Source organism: Arctopsyche grandis, chromosome 10 (assembly GCF_051622035.1).
Source record: "Arctopsyche grandis isolate Sample6627 chromosome 10, ASM5162203v2, whole genome shotgun sequence".
NCBI lineage: Eukaryota > Metazoa > Arthropoda > Insecta > Trichoptera > Hydropsychidae > Arctopsyche > Arctopsyche grandis.
In genome coordinates this window covers 10,788,636-10,808,953 of record NC_135364.1, presented here as the reverse complement: position 1 = coordinate 10,808,953, position 20,318 = coordinate 10,788,636, and the positions used below count along the sequence as shown (strand labels likewise).

Below are 20,318 nucleotides of genomic sequence, written 5' to 3'. Positions count from 1 at the left end.
ATTGAAAGCTGCTGACCCCCCTTCGAGCGGTCGTGTCGCATTGATTTGACCAATTTCACTATCCGAGAATGCAAAAATAACAATAAAAAATCGGAACTGATTATGAAATTACAGGATATTGGAATGAAATGAAAAACTTCATCAAAAAGCTCAAACGAAACATATTACATACGTGTGTGTGTATATGGAAACATTTGTAAATAGCTTTCGACTTGCCATCTGGGCATTTGCCAGTCTCTCTATTTTGCAATAAAATATCAGTTATTGAACTTAACGATATTTGGCGACTTTATGACATACATTTTAAGTGCAATCACGCTGCTATAGGGCTCGTGTTTCGCTTGAACTTAAGTGTATTTTTTCTTCATTTATTTATTACGACCAATAAAACGTATAAATTTATGAGTGCCTTAATTAAACTGGCTCCGAGTTCGAACGGTCCTGCTAATCCCGTCACGTGAGATGCTGGCGTGGATTTACGACAGATTTGCGATGCGATATACAACCTTCGCTTTACATATTAATTAATTTTGAATATACGATCGTTCCCCGATGGCACGAGGACTCCGTATAGATATTTTCGCGGGGCGAAATGAATTAATCGCGACGACCTTTTCGAAAGTGAGAAGAATCGGTGTCGAAACGAATCGTCGTCGGTGCTTGAGACAGGCGACAAAACAATGACAGGCAAACAAACGTCAAAATCAACCCATTGTTGGCCAACATCGGAGGACTTACTTAAGCGAAAATATGTGCGTGACATTAGAAGAAATTTGCAATTATTTGAAAACCGTTGTGGCGTGCAGCCATTTTGTAATCGGCGCGTTTACTTCTTGCTGCATTTATTGTGTTGTTGCTTTTTTGTCTTCTTTTTTCGTTTGAAACAAAAATAGATAAATAAATAAAAAAGCAGTTGCGTTGAAAAAGAAAAGAAAAACAAATCACATCGCATCCAAAAACTGTACGCTATGGTGTTATGAAATCGGCAACAATGCTCAAGTGGGTAACGTTACGCGTTACGACTTTAATCGAAACAAAAACCCACGCTACTTTCTCACTTTCATCGTTCCGGACTGATATTTTATGGAAACGAAGGTCATACATCTAATTTTCATAAATAGTAAATCTTAAAAAGATTTTAAATAATATCCAAAACAAAACGATCAAAGTAAAAAATGTGGAAAATATCAAGATGAAAAACAAGAAAAATCCCACTTTTATATATGTACGAAAAAATCTATAAATCATTTGATTAGAATAAAAAAAATGACGGTAAATTTTTAGTATGCATCTATGAAAAACTGAAACACTATAACTGAACATTCTATACTACATATATTTTAATATATTCGATATTTGGTATCCTAAATTTCAAATACTAATAAAAATGGCTCTAAATATTGAAGATGTCAAAGTGCCTACATTATTTATTAAATAGATACGAATTTAATATCTTAAAAATATATATTTCCTCCTTTTATCATCAAGCAGCTCTTTTTTAAAGAAAGAAAATTATTTTCCCAATAATAAATTTCAATAAGATATATTATATAATACTGCTAAACAAAATAATAAGCAAAAACAACAAAAATAAATTGAAATCAAAATTAGCCAGCAGCATAGCTTGGTGATTGCGTTAATGCTAATCACTGAGAGGTTGCCGGGTTGGATCCCGTGGGTTGACTTCGATTGCAAATAATTTATTCCGAGTGTTTATGTAGTGCTGCTGATCAAATACGGATACTAAGTCGGTCGTTTCTTATCAGAGTTTGCCAACTCATCTGATTTCATTGTTGAAACGGTTCATCAAATCGGCAAAAACCATCCTACCCACTATGTTACCACCGGTTGAATATGATTTAAAATTTATAATCTATATGTCGGTCAGGTGCAACCGCAAATGGCATCAGGGGAAAATATAAAATTGGATCCACCCATATAAAAAAATATATTTATGTATATATATAATATATTTAAAAATATACCTAAAATAACTTCGAATACTTCTAAATGTCTTCTTAAAAGAATGTCTTCTTAAAAGAATGTCTTCTTAAAAGAGTTAAAAAGTGTTCATTAAACTTACAAAAATTCAGAAATGAAAATAGCTTGGGTCCGAGCATACCGATCCGTCCACATAAAGCTAGGAAAGAATCAGCGAACAAGGAGAAAAAATTAACTAACCGACTGTATCTTGCTGCGTAAAAAATATCCTCCTGTTACACTCAATTAGACTTCAGGTTTGGGCACCGTATAACGGAATCTGCAAAACAAAAAAAAAACTCTCATTTCAATAAGACGAATTAATTATCATACACACACACACACGTACACACATACACAGCACACAATGGAAAAGCGTTAATTGTGACAACATTCGGAATTTTTTTTTCATCATAGCCGAGACACATTATACATGTTAATGAGTGATCAAAATTGCATCCGACGATCTGTCTGTTCGAATGAATACAAAACCGTTGGTTCGATAAGCACAATACACCGCTAGGCCAATTCTTTCGGTCGTTTGCCTCGGGAAGATAGCGATTCATTGTATCCGACTTGACCACTTCAGATAAAACCACACGATCCGTCCACTCGGCAATTTTGTAACTCGGCGAATATCGGACTAACGACCATATAAACATTTACCATAGAGCCGTATTGCAAAATTTCGCACAAAAAATGTATATACATATATAGTACCCAATCGAGCATCTATCTACACACCTAGCACAAATACCTTTATATGTACATACATCCTCTTTTTATTAAATATCAAAGCAATACATGATAATGACAAACGATTCCGTGTTGGTGACAGTAAAAGCGAACGCTACAATGTTTCGAAATGACAGGACTATTTACAATTAGATGTATAATACAAGGAGATTGAAAGAGTTGACGGGGGTACGTTATTGGGTCACTTCCGTCAGTGTAACGTTAGTCAGAATAGTCCAAAAAAGTCCGTCACAAATAATAAATAATGAAGTGTAAATGGATAGCCATTGCATCGTTCATGGTCCATTGGCTAAAGCACTTGACGCTTGAGTGGACACAGAATTAAACAACTCTTCATCCTAGCGATCGCTAGTGCCAGCCCTGTTCAATACATTATTTTATACTGAAAATCTAGCATTGATACTCGATTTATGTACCAAATTTAGATATATGTACATACACACATATACATATGTATGTATGTATATTTCTTGATTTCAAACCTTCGAAAATTTTCCAAACGATATGTAAGTACATAAGCTAAAAGAAATAATCTTTTTTTTATATATAATACAATTTTTTTGTTCAATTAAATAGACACAATTCAAGGATACAACAACGATAAAAAGTATTCTTGTTCTTTACACTTTTTACGACCGTAAATGATTTCCTTCACATTTCCACGTTTATTACTCGTATGACTTTTGAAAAGTTTTTTTTTTCTATTTCATACTCAACTATGTATAAGGTAACATCGTGCAAAGATATTACATTTTTTTACTATTTATATATTTTTCATCGACTTGGAATTAACTTTCGTCACGCTACACTACACTAGCAACGTGCATTTTCAGCGTTTACAAAGTTTTCCTCGGCTTTTCTTAATTTTCTTATACGCGAATTCACTACAGTGCTTACGCTAGTTTAGCACGTAATATAAATACGCGACATTTTGTTCCGACAAACAAGAAAAAATTCTATATAAAAAATATGATCTAATCTATAAAAATTCAATTACATACCATTATGAAGTATTTATCACACATGATAAACTATCAAATTTTTAAATTGTTAGAACACATTAATACATACATATGTACATGCATACATCGTCTAATAAATAGTGATTTTATAAATACAATATATATATATATATATATATATATATATATATATATATATATATATATATATATATATTATTATATATATATATATATATATATATATATATATATATATATATATATATATATATATATATTATTTTATATATATATATATATATATATATATATATATATATATATATATATATATATATATAAAATAAAAATAACGATGAATTATATATGTAAATTAATTGGATGCCATTATTACAAAACAGATCCAACCCACGATTAGATGTGATATATTTCATCTAACACTAACCTCACGGTACCCTAACTTAGACCGTAGACGGGTTTCGGGAGGTATTAAGGTCTAAGATCGACGGTTTCCGCAAAAAAAATTCTGAAAAATATTTCATCCGCCAAGCAACGCCAGCTAGTATAATATATTGTACAAAATCAAATTCAATCAACAGTATATTGTATAATTATTATCATCAAATTTTATAAATGTAGTTTTACATTGTACAAAAAAGATTCAAACATACATGTATGTAGTTGTCAAAATATTGAGTTGGATCTATCATGCAAAGTAACGTCCAATAAGCGCTAGCTATAAACACAAAAAAAAATACAAAACGATACAGTGATCAAAATAACAATATTTGTGCTAACCCTGACAATGGAGGAAAGTTTTTTCTATGACCTTGACTATGTATATCCACATTTTATACCACAGCTTCACAGTTGAATTAGATAATAAAACCAAGCAAATGTGCAATTCAATTAAAACCGAAATTTCCACTAGGAAAGAGGCAATTGAAACACAAATTATTTTCCCAACCGAAACCGAATCATCATTCCACAACATTTAAAAATCGATACGAAAACGAGACGCACTCATATTTTAGTAGGTGCAAGCAAAATAAATAACACACAGGAACATATATCTACATATGTAGGCACAATCAAAACGTTCAATTTACCCAACCACCATTGCAAACTGCATCTCCAATGCGTTACACACACACACACAAACTAGCGTCACACATAATACGACTCAAAGTGTACATATGGATACATTTTCTTATAGAGTATGTGGTAAAGTTGAACTAACCTCAGTGGAGCCTTGCAGAGAGACGATGCACCGGTGCATCAAACCGGCGTCTTGCGAGCGAGCTCGAACGCCACTTCCGGTGGACGCAACTTCCGGTATAATCTCTCTCCCCCTTCGCCCCTCACCTCACCACCCTCTCCGTGGCACTGTGGCAAAACTACCCCTGGTATCTATGGGTTCAGCGCGGCCCCAACAAAGCGATCGTCCCACGCGATAGATCGCGGCCCACTGGCTGCTGGAGCAGACCGGCGCCTCACCACCACCACCACCACCACTCTTGGAGTAGGTAGTCTCCTCGTCCAGATCCACTCCACTCTCATTGTTTGGTACACGGCTAACTATTCGCCTGGATAAGTTGGATTTGTTTCCAATATCTGTGTTCTGTGGTAGGCCTTATCGGAGATGTTCGCCAACGTTGAAACGTTCGTTTCATATCTGGAGCTGTTCTTTGCATCCATAATTATACAAATTTTTTGACGAAATAAATAAGTTTACCTTATTATTTGATTCAGGTCAAATGCTCATCAACAATTAAAAGAGGATTCTTCGTTTTTAAATTTCAAAGGTTTAAATTCCTAACTTCGGTTTCATTTACATATATAATTGTTTTGTAAATTTTATTTGTGGACATATATAGAATTAATAGGACATGTTGCTTCAAATTGTTCAAATTTCATCAATTTTTCTGATAAATTTGACGTAATACTGCAAAGTAGTCAACCAATAAATGTAGCTGAAAAGCGTCATGTTCTATTGTACACATTTTTGAGAGATAATCTCATATTGCTATACAATGCGAGTACTGCTAGTATCAAATAAAAGAGCCGAAAATATACGTATTTCTAATGAGATTTAAAGTATTGACTTGATCACCTTTATATACTTATGTACATATGTAGATAATATATGTATGTACATATATAGCTGAAACACAATATTATTGGAAACCTTTTATGGCCCAAATGTAATAGACCTGTCAATTACTGTCGTCTCTACCCTATTTATGATTTAAAAATTTATTTAAAAGAAGATTTTTAGTTTGCATCGATAAAGTCTGAAAAATATGGTAGTCTAAGTACTAAATTAAAATCAAATTGAACAATTTAATAATATTTGCATTTAAATGTTCGCTCAATAATTCAATTCCGCCTTAAAAACAATTTCAAATAAAATATTATATATTAAATATAAACAATACAAATATCCGATTGGCCTTCCTACTAATTAAATCTTCTCGATAAAGATTAAATACTTAACATTCTAATCAATGTTATCATCAAATTATTTGACAACATTTAACATTCCACATTTTTTATGTGTGACTGTGAGATTACAAATAGTCACATTTTTATCATTAAAATGAGATAATGGTAGTTCGACGTTTTCCTCGTACATTTTTTTTCTAACGCATGATTCACATTCGCTTGATAATAAAAAAAGATACTCGTATTTGTTTCGATAAGTAAAGCAGTATAGAAGTAGCAAATAAAAATAAACAAGTACATACAAATAAACGGAATTCTACCGACTAAAGTAGAATTAATCTGTCAATATATTTACAGTGCACTCGATCGGAAATAAATTTTTTATTAGTACGTTCCGAGATTTAATTAACTTCATAATCAAATGTATTCCCTTTAAAATGTCTGATCAGAGCGAAATTGCGCAATAATAATGTTTTCATTCTGCCGTTTTTTCAATTTGTCCGCCTTTCAAAACAGACAAAACGTAAAATGGATAAATTCTTTATTTCTCATTGATGCGGTTGTTTCCTTGTCATTACTATCGACTTAAAAAAAATAAAAGTTCCCACAAGAGATCTTCATCATAACTCGTAATAGCCGACCGCATAGGATGGGTATATAATAGACTTTCGCTTTTCGGGTAAAACTTGCCTGTTACCTATCATTTCGGGCTAATTTATTCCTTTTCATGAACTATAATCAACCTGCTTTTGTTATTTTTTTTTACAAAATTACGTGGCTTCGAAGGATCGACGACCAGAAAGAGCATCACGTCATGGCAAAGCTAAGATGTAATGCTACGCTATTTGTTACTATTTGGTGACCTTTTATGACACAACCTTTGTCGCGATGACACAAAATTAAAAATAATTTTAACAGTTTTTATCTGGAAAATTCACACAATGTGAAAGAAAATACGTTTTTCAATTGGAAATATTCTAAATTCTAGTAAGAGCTTCAAAGTTTCACAATCCCTATTCCGTATTATATGTAAATTAAATAATACGGATTCCGTATTATATATGTATATTAAATAAGATATTAAAAGTATTAAATAACCATCCTAATATTATAATATATTTAAAAATTTCGCAATTTATTTTCCATTCAAATATTAAAAGCATTAAATAACACGTCTTTGACTTGCTCAACTTCTTTGAAACTCTTGCATATCTTATAAGTATAAAATAACTACTTATATGTACATGTAAGTATGTACGTATTATGTATATATATATATGTACATATACATATATATACGTACGTGATTATAAATCGGCGAAGGTCCTCTCACAAGTAAGCGCTCTATATATTTTATTTATAGGGACTTTTTTAAAATATTGTGAAATAAATATTCACCGCCACTAATCAATATTTTTATTACATTAATTTACAGTCAATATTATTTTTTATTGAATTACATCAACTTAAACAAGAATTGCTTAGCATTTAAATACACACATATTAACCGTTCTAATTGAAAGTGGCATAAGTCCACTTTTCTTCATTTCGAGAAATATCACACAAAACATTAATGTTTCGCGTTTAACAATATTTAAAAATAAACTGGTGGCCTGTAATACGTTTATTCTGCTTTTCCAAGATTCTGGACATATCGAATTAAAATAAGTGATATCAATTTAAGTGAAATAGTGATTTTAGAACTGAAAATTGGACTTCCGCCACTTTCAAATATAACGGCTCATATATCTACACAGTTCAATTATCGAAAAACACGCCGCACATAAAATGAAAAACCATAACAGTGTAAGGACATGATTTACGTATTCGTAAAATTCCCTCTTCAATTAGGAATCCTTTCCTAATTGAAGAGGGAAGGCATGAATTTTAGCTTAGTAAAAGCGGTGCATACACGCGGTAAATTCATCTACACAAGTTACCAAACTTGGTTTTTTGCAAAGAACAAAGAAATCTCAAGAAATTGTTACAAATGAAAATTGGCTCCAAACTCAAACTGGACTTGAGAGTCCCGACCCAAGCTTTGGCGCATGGTACGCCTACAGTCATAAGGACTTCCTTAATTGCGAACAAAATAATCGGCGGATTTGGAACCGAGCGAAACCCGTTTGGTCCTCGAAGCGATGAAAAAAGCACACGCGAAAGCTCCGTTGTCGAGCTTTTCGACCCTCCCCGTTATCAAGATCGTCCCGAAGTCGGGCGGGAGGACCTCGCGCTTTTCGTCCACTGGACCAATAATAATAACGACGTGCACCGTTGCACCTCGGCATTTAAAGCGTTATCCTTAAACGCCTCGAAAACGGAAAAAAATACCTGGACCGAAGTGAACTCGAACTTGAACACAGTGTCTGAATATATGTAGAACTACATACAAACAGCATAGAATTTTTTACCTTAAGTAAATATAATGAGTGCTATTTTTATTATAGACACTTTCATACATTTTTTGTATAAATGACACAATAAATTACTAACTTTAAGTCATCAAATTGACTCATTTTTATTTTACAATGGTGTTAACTTGTTCAAGAAATAATCTCGAATGTATAGCTATTTCAAATGCATCACACTTTGGTATCGCGATAGCCGTTGATACATTTTTATTTTTATTTTACATAGATATATACCAGGAAGCCCTAACAGGTAGACCACAATGAGCCTTCTTAGACAATTAATGACAAATATTGCAGGATTTTTATTATATAAATCGCTGTATTTCAAGAGGCTGAGGAACAGGAAATTAAAAATTAAATTAATCGATCGAGACATCTATGGATTTAGACTGGTACATAAATTTTTAGATATTGTATAAGTACATACATAAATCAAACTCAGATATTTGTGACATAGCGGGTAGGATGATCTTTACCAATTTGATGGAGGAACCGTTTCAACAATGAAATCAGATCAGATCATAAATCAAATTGGCAAACTCTGATAGGAAATGATCGACTTGGAGTCACAAACATCCAAGTCTGACCAGCAGCGTTAAAGATTAGCACGGGGCCGAACCCAGTAACCTCTCGGTGCTAAACATAAACCTAACCACCGAGTCAAACTGCTGGTTAATACATATGTATGTATGTAAATACATACGATACATACATATGTATCCGCGTCAAAAGGAGTTTGAGAAACGGAGGGAGAGAGAGACACATAGAGAGAGGATCCCTTCGAAAAATGTGTGTGTGGGTATCCTGAAATCGGTAAGTGGCCATCGGGTGTTGGCTGCAGAACTGGTTTGGGGCGTGTGTCGTGGCGTGGCCCAACAATTTGGCCGCGGCCCTTGGCACCTAGGCCCTCGAGGGCCCTTCCATAAATAATCCTCAGCCGGCAAATAGTGGCCACTTCTTGTGGTAACGCCCTAAACAGGTGAAGGCCGGTCGACATCGCGTCGGGATGTGCGAATTGATGCGCCTTCCACTTGACCACTTTCAATTTTTATTCGCGAGCGTCTCTCGACTGAGCACAATTTCCAAATTCGTTTTATTGTTATTACATGTCCGTGCGTGTGATACATCTGGACGGACGTTTAAATGCGAATCCGGAGGGAGGATCGGCCGTTATCTGATTATTCTTCTGAAAATTTATGCAACTTAATTTATTTGCGCAACGAGGGGGGGTTACTGACCGACTATGTACCACGCCGAAATTTATACTCCGAGTTTTTTTTTTCTTTTCACACATATTGCTTCGGTTACATTGCGGAAGTAAAATTAACATTGAAACGACTACCTGCACTGTCGGTAAATTTATAGAAACGTAAACTATTGTATGTATGTATGTAGAGGTAAATCATAAGAACACTAGACGAAAAATTTAAATGTGATTTGCATTTGGTGTATAATTTTAGCTATTTCTGAAAAAACCTATTACAACCAGTGGTGTCACCCCAATTTTGGAACAACGGATTTCTATTTTTTTTTTGTTATTGTGACATTGCAATGCCACAATAACGCGTGCAATTCCCGTTCCCGTTCCACAGACATTCAATTTATATATTTGTTGACGTGGGCCGTCCTTTGTGTGTTTGTGTCCATCAGGTACAGCCCTGAATGGTCAGTATACTCGAGTGCGAGGTAGGCGTGGCGCGATTATTGTCACACTCGCGGCGTGATGCGTTGAAGTCGGGATAGCTTTACTTTCACCTCAGTAAAATCGTATATATATAGATTTAAAAAAAATGTATTTTCTCTTTACCTGCTATGTATGTAATCGATTGTGCCCTTTTCGAAGTTGTAACCATCCAAAAAAAATTTCAAGATTTGTATAATTTTTGACAAAAATTATATGAATTTATAGATTTCTAACGGGTTTCCAGAAACCCATGGAAACCATTAGGGTGACACCACTGATAACAGCGATTAAATCAAATGGAAAATTTAGCATATGCACGTATAATATGTACATACATATGTATGTAGACACTAATTTGGTGCTTAAGCATCAAATGAATATACTATATTTACTGATAAAAAAAATGTACAAAGGAAACGATTCATTTGAATTTTTAGTTGAATTAGTAATAACTTAATGCAAAATAGTAACTTATCAATTCAATTGATTTTCAGTTGAATTAAAAAGATTATAAAAGTAGATTAATTTATGATAATTAATTGAAGAAAATTCCAAATTATAAATTTGAATACTATGTAATTATGAACAGAAAATTAAAATAATCTTAGTTAGAGATCCGTACATCGTTAAATTCTGAAGGAAAAAAAATCAAAACATGCTTTCATGACTCGGAAACTTTACCAATTCAACGAATTTCAATATCATACATGTGTGCATATATGCATACAAAGATTTGCACAAAACAAAGACGAATGGAAGCGTGTTGGAGAGGCTTTCATCCTGTAATGGATGATGAATGATGATGATGTAAATGATGATGATGATGGTATTTACACACGTGTACAATCATGATAAAGTTTTTTATTATTACTTTTCTTTAAATTATGAAATTTCTAAATGAAATCGCAATTTTCAATACAACGTTGAAAAAATCTCTTTTCCCAAAAAATTATTTGAATGTATTATTAAATATTTCAAAAAATCAAGGGAAGCTCATTGCGCTATAAATGGATCATACGTATCATACGAACATTACCTTCTCACCTTTTCACCAAACACCATTCACAATCCGAGAAATATGTGATCACTTTCATTCAAATAAATTAAAACACCATATTTTTTCATATTACAGACGTATATATTCATATTCTAAAGCTTTAATTAATTGACGGGCATCATAAATTAAACGAGAGTGTCGAACGGTTCGTCGCTCACGTTTCGGCGCGCACGTCTTGGGCGCGGTGCACATGAAGTGCAGCGAAACATCAAACGGCCGCACTCGACCCGCCATTTGCATACGAAATTAACTACTTATTCGGTGCAGGACGTTGCACTCGGATAACACTGCAATCACACAAAACTCACACACGTCATTAGCCCGACATAATGAACGATCGCTCGACACCAAATTGACTGCACTTTCGGACGAAACCGAACGAACGTCCGTCCGGTGCCAAAAAATGCACCTCGCGTCTGCCCAGTTACCTTGACTCTTCGGGAAGTCAATTCTAAATTACACATGGGTGAAATAAAATGAAATATCCGCTTGTTAATTTATTTTAAACGATTTTTAAACATAAGATTTCTGATTCATTTCTTTCGTCGTTGTCACTAAATATGTCTATACATTTGATTTTTAAATATGCTTGGAATTTTAAAATAGTTTTATTTATTACAATAATGTACGAGACTTCTTTACAATAAATATAATATAACTAATAATCTCAAATTACGGCATTTATTTAAAGTCGATATTTTAACCGATAGTATGAATGTATAATGTCAAAACGCACTTTAAAATTGCATATGCTAATACTTCAGGACTGTGACGGGAAGTCGATTTGAACCTATGTAATGTGCATATTAAAAATGCATATTTTACACTGTTAGGTTTTTTTTGTTACTCGGTTTGACCGAGGTGTGTTTGAAATCGAAAATTGAACTTCGCCTTCAAGTCCAACGTTCTGCACAAATGTATAAAAAAATGAATAACTAAATACACACATTAAAATTTCCCGCAACGTAATTCATTTTATTTTAACATTTCGCTTTATTTCCGGCGATTGCATATCAAAAAATCATATCAACGGCATTTTTTTCTATGAAGTTTCGGCTAACAAAAGAAGCGCATCAAAGAGGGAACCGACTCATTACAATTAAATAAAAAATAATAATAATAATCATGTCAAAAGTTTAAATACATATCCTGGCCGATTATTCGTATCACGTAGGATTTCCTCGTATTATTTTATTATGCAAAGCTCATAGCTCTATTGACAGGAAGAAGACTCTCTGTTAAAGTGCACAACGAAAATTATCAGTATTCGACGATTTATATGAAAATAAATTGAAATTATTACCAATATATTATGTGCGTACTTTGATGGTTTTTCCAGGTAACAATCACCAGCTTTACCTAGAAATGTACCAGCGAAGAATAATTAAATTGTAGACTCTTAAAATAAATCTATTAAATTTATGTGCAATATATTACTATACATTGTGACATATGTACATATAAAAGAATCTAAGAAGAAAATGGCTCGTTAACAAACAATCATTCTTTGCTTGTATCTAGAGATGCGAGTTTTTATACTGCCCCAGTTTAATTACATATTATATGTAATTAAACTTGGACAGTATAACAGTGAATACCGAACCCTGAAGTTTCGATTATCATTAGGTACATCGCTTTTATTCCTACCATAAAATGCGATAGTCACATTATGTTTAAAAAATAAATATATGTATGGGTAAACAGATTATTGTCGCGCGCACGACAATCGTTGCCACACAAATTACGAATACGAAATATCTGGCACTCGAGTTCTCGATTGACGGAGTTTTTAGGTGCCAGATGTTCCGTGGTCGAGAATTTAATTATGTGCGTGAGATCGCTTTTTGCAGAATTATCACCGAACAATATGTATGTACATACATACATATGTATCAGTGGCGTGCCATGAAAATCTCCCTATTTTTATCTCCCTAGCTTACTCACGTATGCGAGAGCAGGATACAAGGGGACGATGTGACGTCATTCCGAGTCCCCTTATATCCTGCTCACATATGTAAGTAAGAATGTGCGACAAAAACAAAGAAATTTTCACAGCACGCCACTGATATGTATTTCTCCGTTCCAAGATAAAAAAAATAACAAAATTTCAAGACCAAGATCTTACCTAGAGTAAATTACCCCTAAATGGGTAAAAATAAAAATTTTAGGGAGTAATAAACCTTTCGAACATACCGACATTTGGCCGAACGGACATTGGACCGACGAACATTTGTCCAAATTAAATTTTTAAATGTTTAAATTTATCAAAAATATTTGAATGATAAGTCGAGGAAATTTCTGGTATGAGGTTTGAGTAATTTCGATACACAATCGGCCAAATGGTCGTCCGGCAAACGTCCGTACGGCCAAACGTCCGTACGGCCAAACGTCCGTACGGCCAAACGTCCGTACGGCCAAACGTCCGTCGGCCAAGTGACTATTCTTCCAAAAGTTCGCGCACGTTTTATACACCGTTTTATTTTTACTAAATGTATTTTATAAAAGATATAAATAAAATAGAATAAATATATACGTAAACTCCGAATCAAGAAGATAAAACCGAATTAAACAACTACATATTACATATATATATATTATATTTTGCACTAGTACACAGAAAAAAATTCGGATGTGACCAACCCATGACTTTATGTATTTGAGGAATATAAGAAGGTTACAAAATAAAATAAAATAATTAAACATACATACACGTTCACACATATCGGTTATGAGAGCATTTTCGATGCAAATTGAGCGCAAATGTAGGGAAACTTACACAAGACAAAAGTTCTACTTCCGGTTGTCGGATTTAGTTCGAATTTTTTTTATTACTTAAAATCACTATAATCATACACATAAAATATCAAGGAAATAAAAATTATTTAAAAGGTCAAAACAAAATAATGAAATATTAAAAAAAATACTACTGCCAGTTTACGAATTTTGACCAAAACTTAAGTTATCAGTAAGCTATAAGTAATCAAAACCTACATAAATAATCAGCTCTAAGTTGTTAGTACATACAGAATAAAAATATAAATTTTCATTTTTTTGATATGCTCAGGGGTGTGGAAAGAACATTTTTGACCTTTCTAAGAGGAAAAAATCCCACTTCCGGCTTATTAAATTTAGTGATTTATTTTTATTTTCATCATATTAATACAAGAATAATACATGATTTTTTCGTGAACAACAAACATGCTTAAGAGGTCAAAAAAATAGTGGAAGAAAAAGCGGACAAGAGTAAACTGCCACTTAGAAAACTATTAGAAATACATATTTTATTTTATTACCTACTATTTTATTTTATTTATTGAAAAATCAACATACAACAGGATGTAGATATGTATAAAAAACAAATAGTAAATATATAATATATGTAATATCCGATATGTATACATACATATGTATATGTTAGTAGTTATTTTTACTTAATTTTAATAATTGAATAAGAAATTATGATATAACAGGTACGATTTTACATGGACACAAAGAATGACCAGATCGAAAAATAATAAACATTTAGCAATTAATAAAAATATGTATTTTCATGTAGAATAATATGTATAAAATATAAATTATGGTCAGTCAAACGTCCCGACACGGGGCCCCTCGTATCGTCCGGGTCCTGGAACTTTACCCCAACTTCCCCCTCCTCTCTCGTAGGCCCTGCATACATACATATGTATGTATGTACAAATTTCGAATTTACTATCGTAAATATAAAATTATATCGTAATAACATAAACTTGCTTCTTTTATGGAAGAGTCGACTAAAATTACATATCGGCTATTAGAGTCGCACAGATTGATGTATTTTACATACGCGAACGGCATCATTTCACGGTCGTTAATATAGGAATCGTGCTATGGAGTGTTAAACTATTAGTTTACGTTAATAAATGCTTCCGTAATACGAGGTTCAATGCCGCCATCCAGAAATCGTGTAATACATCCATAAAAACGTATTACGTGTAATCACAACTATTTTTTTTTTGCATATACGCAAACACACGCATACGCATTTTTTCCCGACAACATATAATATTACAATACATACGTATGAACGTAAGCCTCACCCAAGCACCTCGAGATAAAAAGGTAAAGGAGCTCTTTTTCCTATTATGCTTTAGATTAACATTAGAATAATATAATACTGTAATTACTAACCAAATTAAATTAAAATTGTAAAATAGAAAATGATCAGTAGATCAGTAGCTATTAAAATAGATATAAGATGTATTGTGAACATAATTTCGTAATAATAAAAAGCATTTAAAAATCAAAAAAAAATAAAAAGGTAAAGAGTGCGTCTGCATACCGACACAAATTAGATCTCGTTGCATTGGACATTGTTGAAATTCTTCAGTCGACCAAAAGTGCTAATAAAAGTCAACGCATTCTAAATAAGTACGTACGAACAATGCGTGTGGAAAAGAAAAGAAAATTACTGGCGCCCATGTTCTTAATCAAATTTAATTACATACGAAATTGACATAGCCGTACAAACAATAAACAACGTTTAGTCATCGATTACGTATTACATTCGTTGGAAAATCACGGAAAAAAATACAAAACATGGAAGTTCAGGTATGATGTGAACCCGCAGCCACCGAGACTTGAGGAATGCACCTTGACACTCGACCACGAACATCTCGGTATGGCCGGTTATTAAATCATCCATGGCCGTAGAATATTACCAAAATACGTTAAATTAAATGTGTGTATCGTTTCGAGTTATCAATTATATAATTTAAATTGTAATTGAACGTCGGCGAACGCTCAAACACCCGTCCGTACGGATACGTCTACTAATAATATCGTAAACATAAATCATCGTATAAAATTGTAAATCCGCTTATTTTTTCTATATAGTGAAAATTGTAAATATATAAAAAAAAATATCTATGCACATAATATGAATGAAAATTACACAATTACCTCACAATATGTTTAATTTATTGCGACTTTTGAACGTGCACCAACAAATCTTTCAAATTTTACCAATAAATATGAATATTTTGACATACAAATGTTTAATATTCAAATTGTAAAAATACACTTTAATAAAAAATAGCAATATAAACAAATAAATCCGATGAATATTTTTGCATTAATATACATACATACATATGTATGTATATCAAATCGAACTTCCGTTTAAATAATATCACATATTAAAATGCAATAAAACGAAATACGGAAACGATATAAATTGACTCATCTCGGTGAGATATTACGAAACGATAATATGGTCATTGTGTTATTTTTGCGTCAGTGCCTTGCCGACTAAGAATGATACTTTAAAACCTCACAGTAATTTTAAAAGCAAAAACGATCCAATGTCTAATAGATCACGATGCGAAAACGTCGTGTTTCACTATTTTAACTTTGATTTTCCTAATGTCCATCATTATCGCACAATTTAGACGCGCATCTACAGGTTATTTCTATAAACGTAAACGTAATATACGTACCTATTATAAACATCAATATACATTATTTCAACATTGTACGTACATATATTTCCTTACATACATACACATATGTATTTTGTGCATGTACAAACATATGTACGTATTCCTCCAAGATAAAATCACTTTACGTTTATTTGACACATCCGTACTTTATGATCATTGAACTACCACTCACATTACGTAAATTTACCGTAATTAGATAATAAATAATGAATTATTATTAACGCAATACATGCATACACATGTGCATACATACATATGTATGTATATCTTAATTCTTGTATTACAACTCCGATGTAAGGTAACGATCCCAAGTTAAATCTCACATCAATAGCGCATTCATTTCTGAAAGAGTGTACGTACATAAACAAAATATAGCAAAAAAAGCTGCACTTACTGATAGTTTTTCATAATCTTAGTGAACTCGAGATTTTTCCAGGAGGAATATAAGGATTCTAAATAGGTTTTTCAGCTCTTTTACCAACAAAAAAAAAAGAAAAATAAAGATCATTAGATTGGTTTTTAATAGATATAAGGTTTATTGTGCACATAAGTTAGTAAAAATAAAAAGTATTTATAAATCAAAATCCTAAAAACATGTAGAAAAGTTAGATACTTAAAAAGACGTTCTTTAAAGTTGTCAGTTACTATGCATACATTTTTTGATATATATATAGTTTTATTTGGTATTAAATATTCTACTGATTTGAGCTGAGTTTTCTACATTTTCATTGAGAGTATCGAAACATAATGTAAACAATATTAACAGTGAAAACTACTATTTACTTAAGCTACGTACATATGTATGTATACGGATATACATACATATATAGACATACATATGTAGTTGCACGTTTAAATTAAAACTGCATCATACACAATATAATCTTTCACATACCCCACCTGTCGTTTAGCAGAATGTTTTGTAATGCAAACAAGTAGACCTTTTATTTTTATATTATTAACTATCGGAACTGTTAAATAGGTTTTTAATAAGTACTACACGAACTTATGCCGAGCTTCGGCACATGCGCGTTTACGCACGCACTCGCACGTGTAATCGCAATGAATTATCACCTGTCGTTTTGTGTACCTGTTGATTTGAATACCCGTACGATCTAATCTATTGATAGAATCTATCGAATCTTCCGCGTGTAGAGGAGAAGCCACGTTCGCCCGACGCACGGTTGCCTCGGTCGCGAACGAAAAAAAATATAGTATAAAAAATAAAGAAAATAAAAGAAGAAGACGAAGCAAAAATACAAACTCACCGGCAGTACTGGTTTTTAGGGTACGGGTAATCTTCACTTTTTATACGAACATGTATCTTACACATGCATGTAATTTATACGAGATATTATGTACGTACATATATGTATGTAGTAATACAACAGACCTTATCGACCATTATTGCTTTCAATGTGTACAGATATTTAACCAGCTATATGTAGGTATTCCATAATACATGTCCTAATGTGAATACATTTCTGGACATAGATATTTACTATGAATACTCCAAATTTATGAACGTTGCTAATTTCTCCGACCATGTCAATTATAAATTTTATTCGATCGATCGTCATAATATGTAATCAGGTATCGTTTTGTCGTTCAATCGTCTTTACATCGCATAAATGTGTTGTAAAATTGTATAATTGAATTCGTACGCGCATAAGTGTTGGTGCAAGTAAGAACCAATATATTTTTATGAGTGCAATAAATATCGCGAGACTCGGATACATTAATTTTTATAGCGATTTTGAATGTTTCGTAATTCTATGATGTGAATTGTGGCGCCTTCTTTCGACGAGAATTTGACCACAATAGTCAATATTTTTAATTTGATACTTACATACAAGCTAGACATTAACATTTTTAAACGCACTTTATAAACCTGAACAACGGTTCGTTCACGTTGAAATAATGACGAGTTGAAAATTGTCAAAAAAATCCACTAAACCATCCTTGCACAATTTTCTAATGACATACCTGACGGAGCATCGCACTCGGAATCAAAGTTCGGGATTTATTTTTAAAACCGTGCATATGAAAAGTTAACGAAAAGTTGAATCACAATCGAAAATTCTAGTTCTTAAAGTTAGGCAATGCGTTGACACGCATTAACACATATTTATATTGCGCAAAGTGCGGCATAAATTGCGCAACAATTCATATTCACATACATATATGTATGTATGTACGTATGTGTTAAATATAATAAGTTTGCGGTAGTCGAAAGTGTATCTTCGTATGTATTTCGAAGGCCAATCGTACAAATCACAATCACAATTTTATTTTGACACCATTGATGAAGATGAATAGTCAGTGATTAGTGGTAAAATAAAACGCGTCGGGTGCATCGAATTGCTAAAAACTTGCATCAATGCATTCAATATTAACTTAACGTGCATCTCTTGCGTATTGCATTTAAAACACCATAAACGATTAAAGGAACCCAGGCTAAATGCTAACGATGTGCCATTTGTGAAAACGGTCACGTATCTATTATACCTTTTTTAAGTCGTATAGGTACTTGTATGTATCTATGTATGTATGTATGTATGAATATCGTTAATTTTACACTTGAATGATTTTATAAGGAATTTTATTTACTCACTGAAAAAATCTTTAATAAAATTTAACGAGTTTCCAATATACAATAACGCAAAATTTATATTAAAAAAATATGACTCGCGTTAACCTTAGAAGATCAGCAAAAAAAATAATTAAATTTTACCATTTTTTTACATTATTCGTATTTCTCACACTGTCGTTCTGCAATTGTGACTAAGCCTAGTATCTTTGTGCAGTTGTTTTCAACTTCAGTGCTCACGTTTGTGTATACATACATATGTGTGTATTCACACATTTCTACATATGTACATACATGCATATCATCATCATTTACGTACAGCCATTCACCATCCACTGCTAGATGATAGCCTCTCCAACACGCTTCCACTCGTCTCTGTTTTGCACAACTTACATCCATCTCACCCCACACATTTTCCTTATTTCGTCTACCCATCTTCCCTGACGTCTTCCTATTACCCTTTTGCGTTCTCTTGGGTACCATTTTAGCACTTCTTTTGTCCATCTATCGTCCATTCTTCTAGCCACGTGGCCCGCCCATTGCCATTTCGATCTCTTCATTCTATCCACTAGATCCGTACTATTGAGATGAAAATAGACACCAACTCATATTTAAGCCCAATCCACATTCAGGTAGTGGTAAGCTTTGCTTAACAAATTTTTTACATACATAATTTATTATATGACACTATGTATTTCCCCATTAGCTCTATTTGAATATATTCCAATAAAAATAACGGCTATAAAATCAATTATAATTTTGCTTGGATTGATTGATTTCAATAACCTCTTCTTATTTCAATCTAAATACATATTAGAGATTGTGCAAATTAAAAAAAGCCCTAATCAACTCTTCCAAAATTTATACATATATTTTCAAATCAAAATGGAATTATGGATATCATTTCAATTGAAACATTCCTTTTAAAAAAAAAGTTTGAGAAACGTCGC

General features: G+C 32.7%; 1 protein-coding gene across 1 annotated transcript in view; it reads right to left on the bottom strand.

The window, feature by feature from the left end:
• sano (CABIT domain-containing protein serrano) overlaps nt 1-5,171 on the bottom strand; it is a 153,361-nt gene extending 148,190 nt beyond the window's left edge. Inside the window, exons 1-2 of the mRNA XM_077439479.1 lie at nt 4,942-5,171; nt 2,182-2,260 (exon numbers count right to left, since the gene is read on the bottom strand). The gene's annotated coding sequence lies outside the window, so the exon portion shown is untranslated. The remainder of the gene's footprint in view (nt 1-2,181; nt 2,261-4,941) is intronic.
• Nucleotides 5,172-20,318: the final 15,147 nt, after the last annotated feature.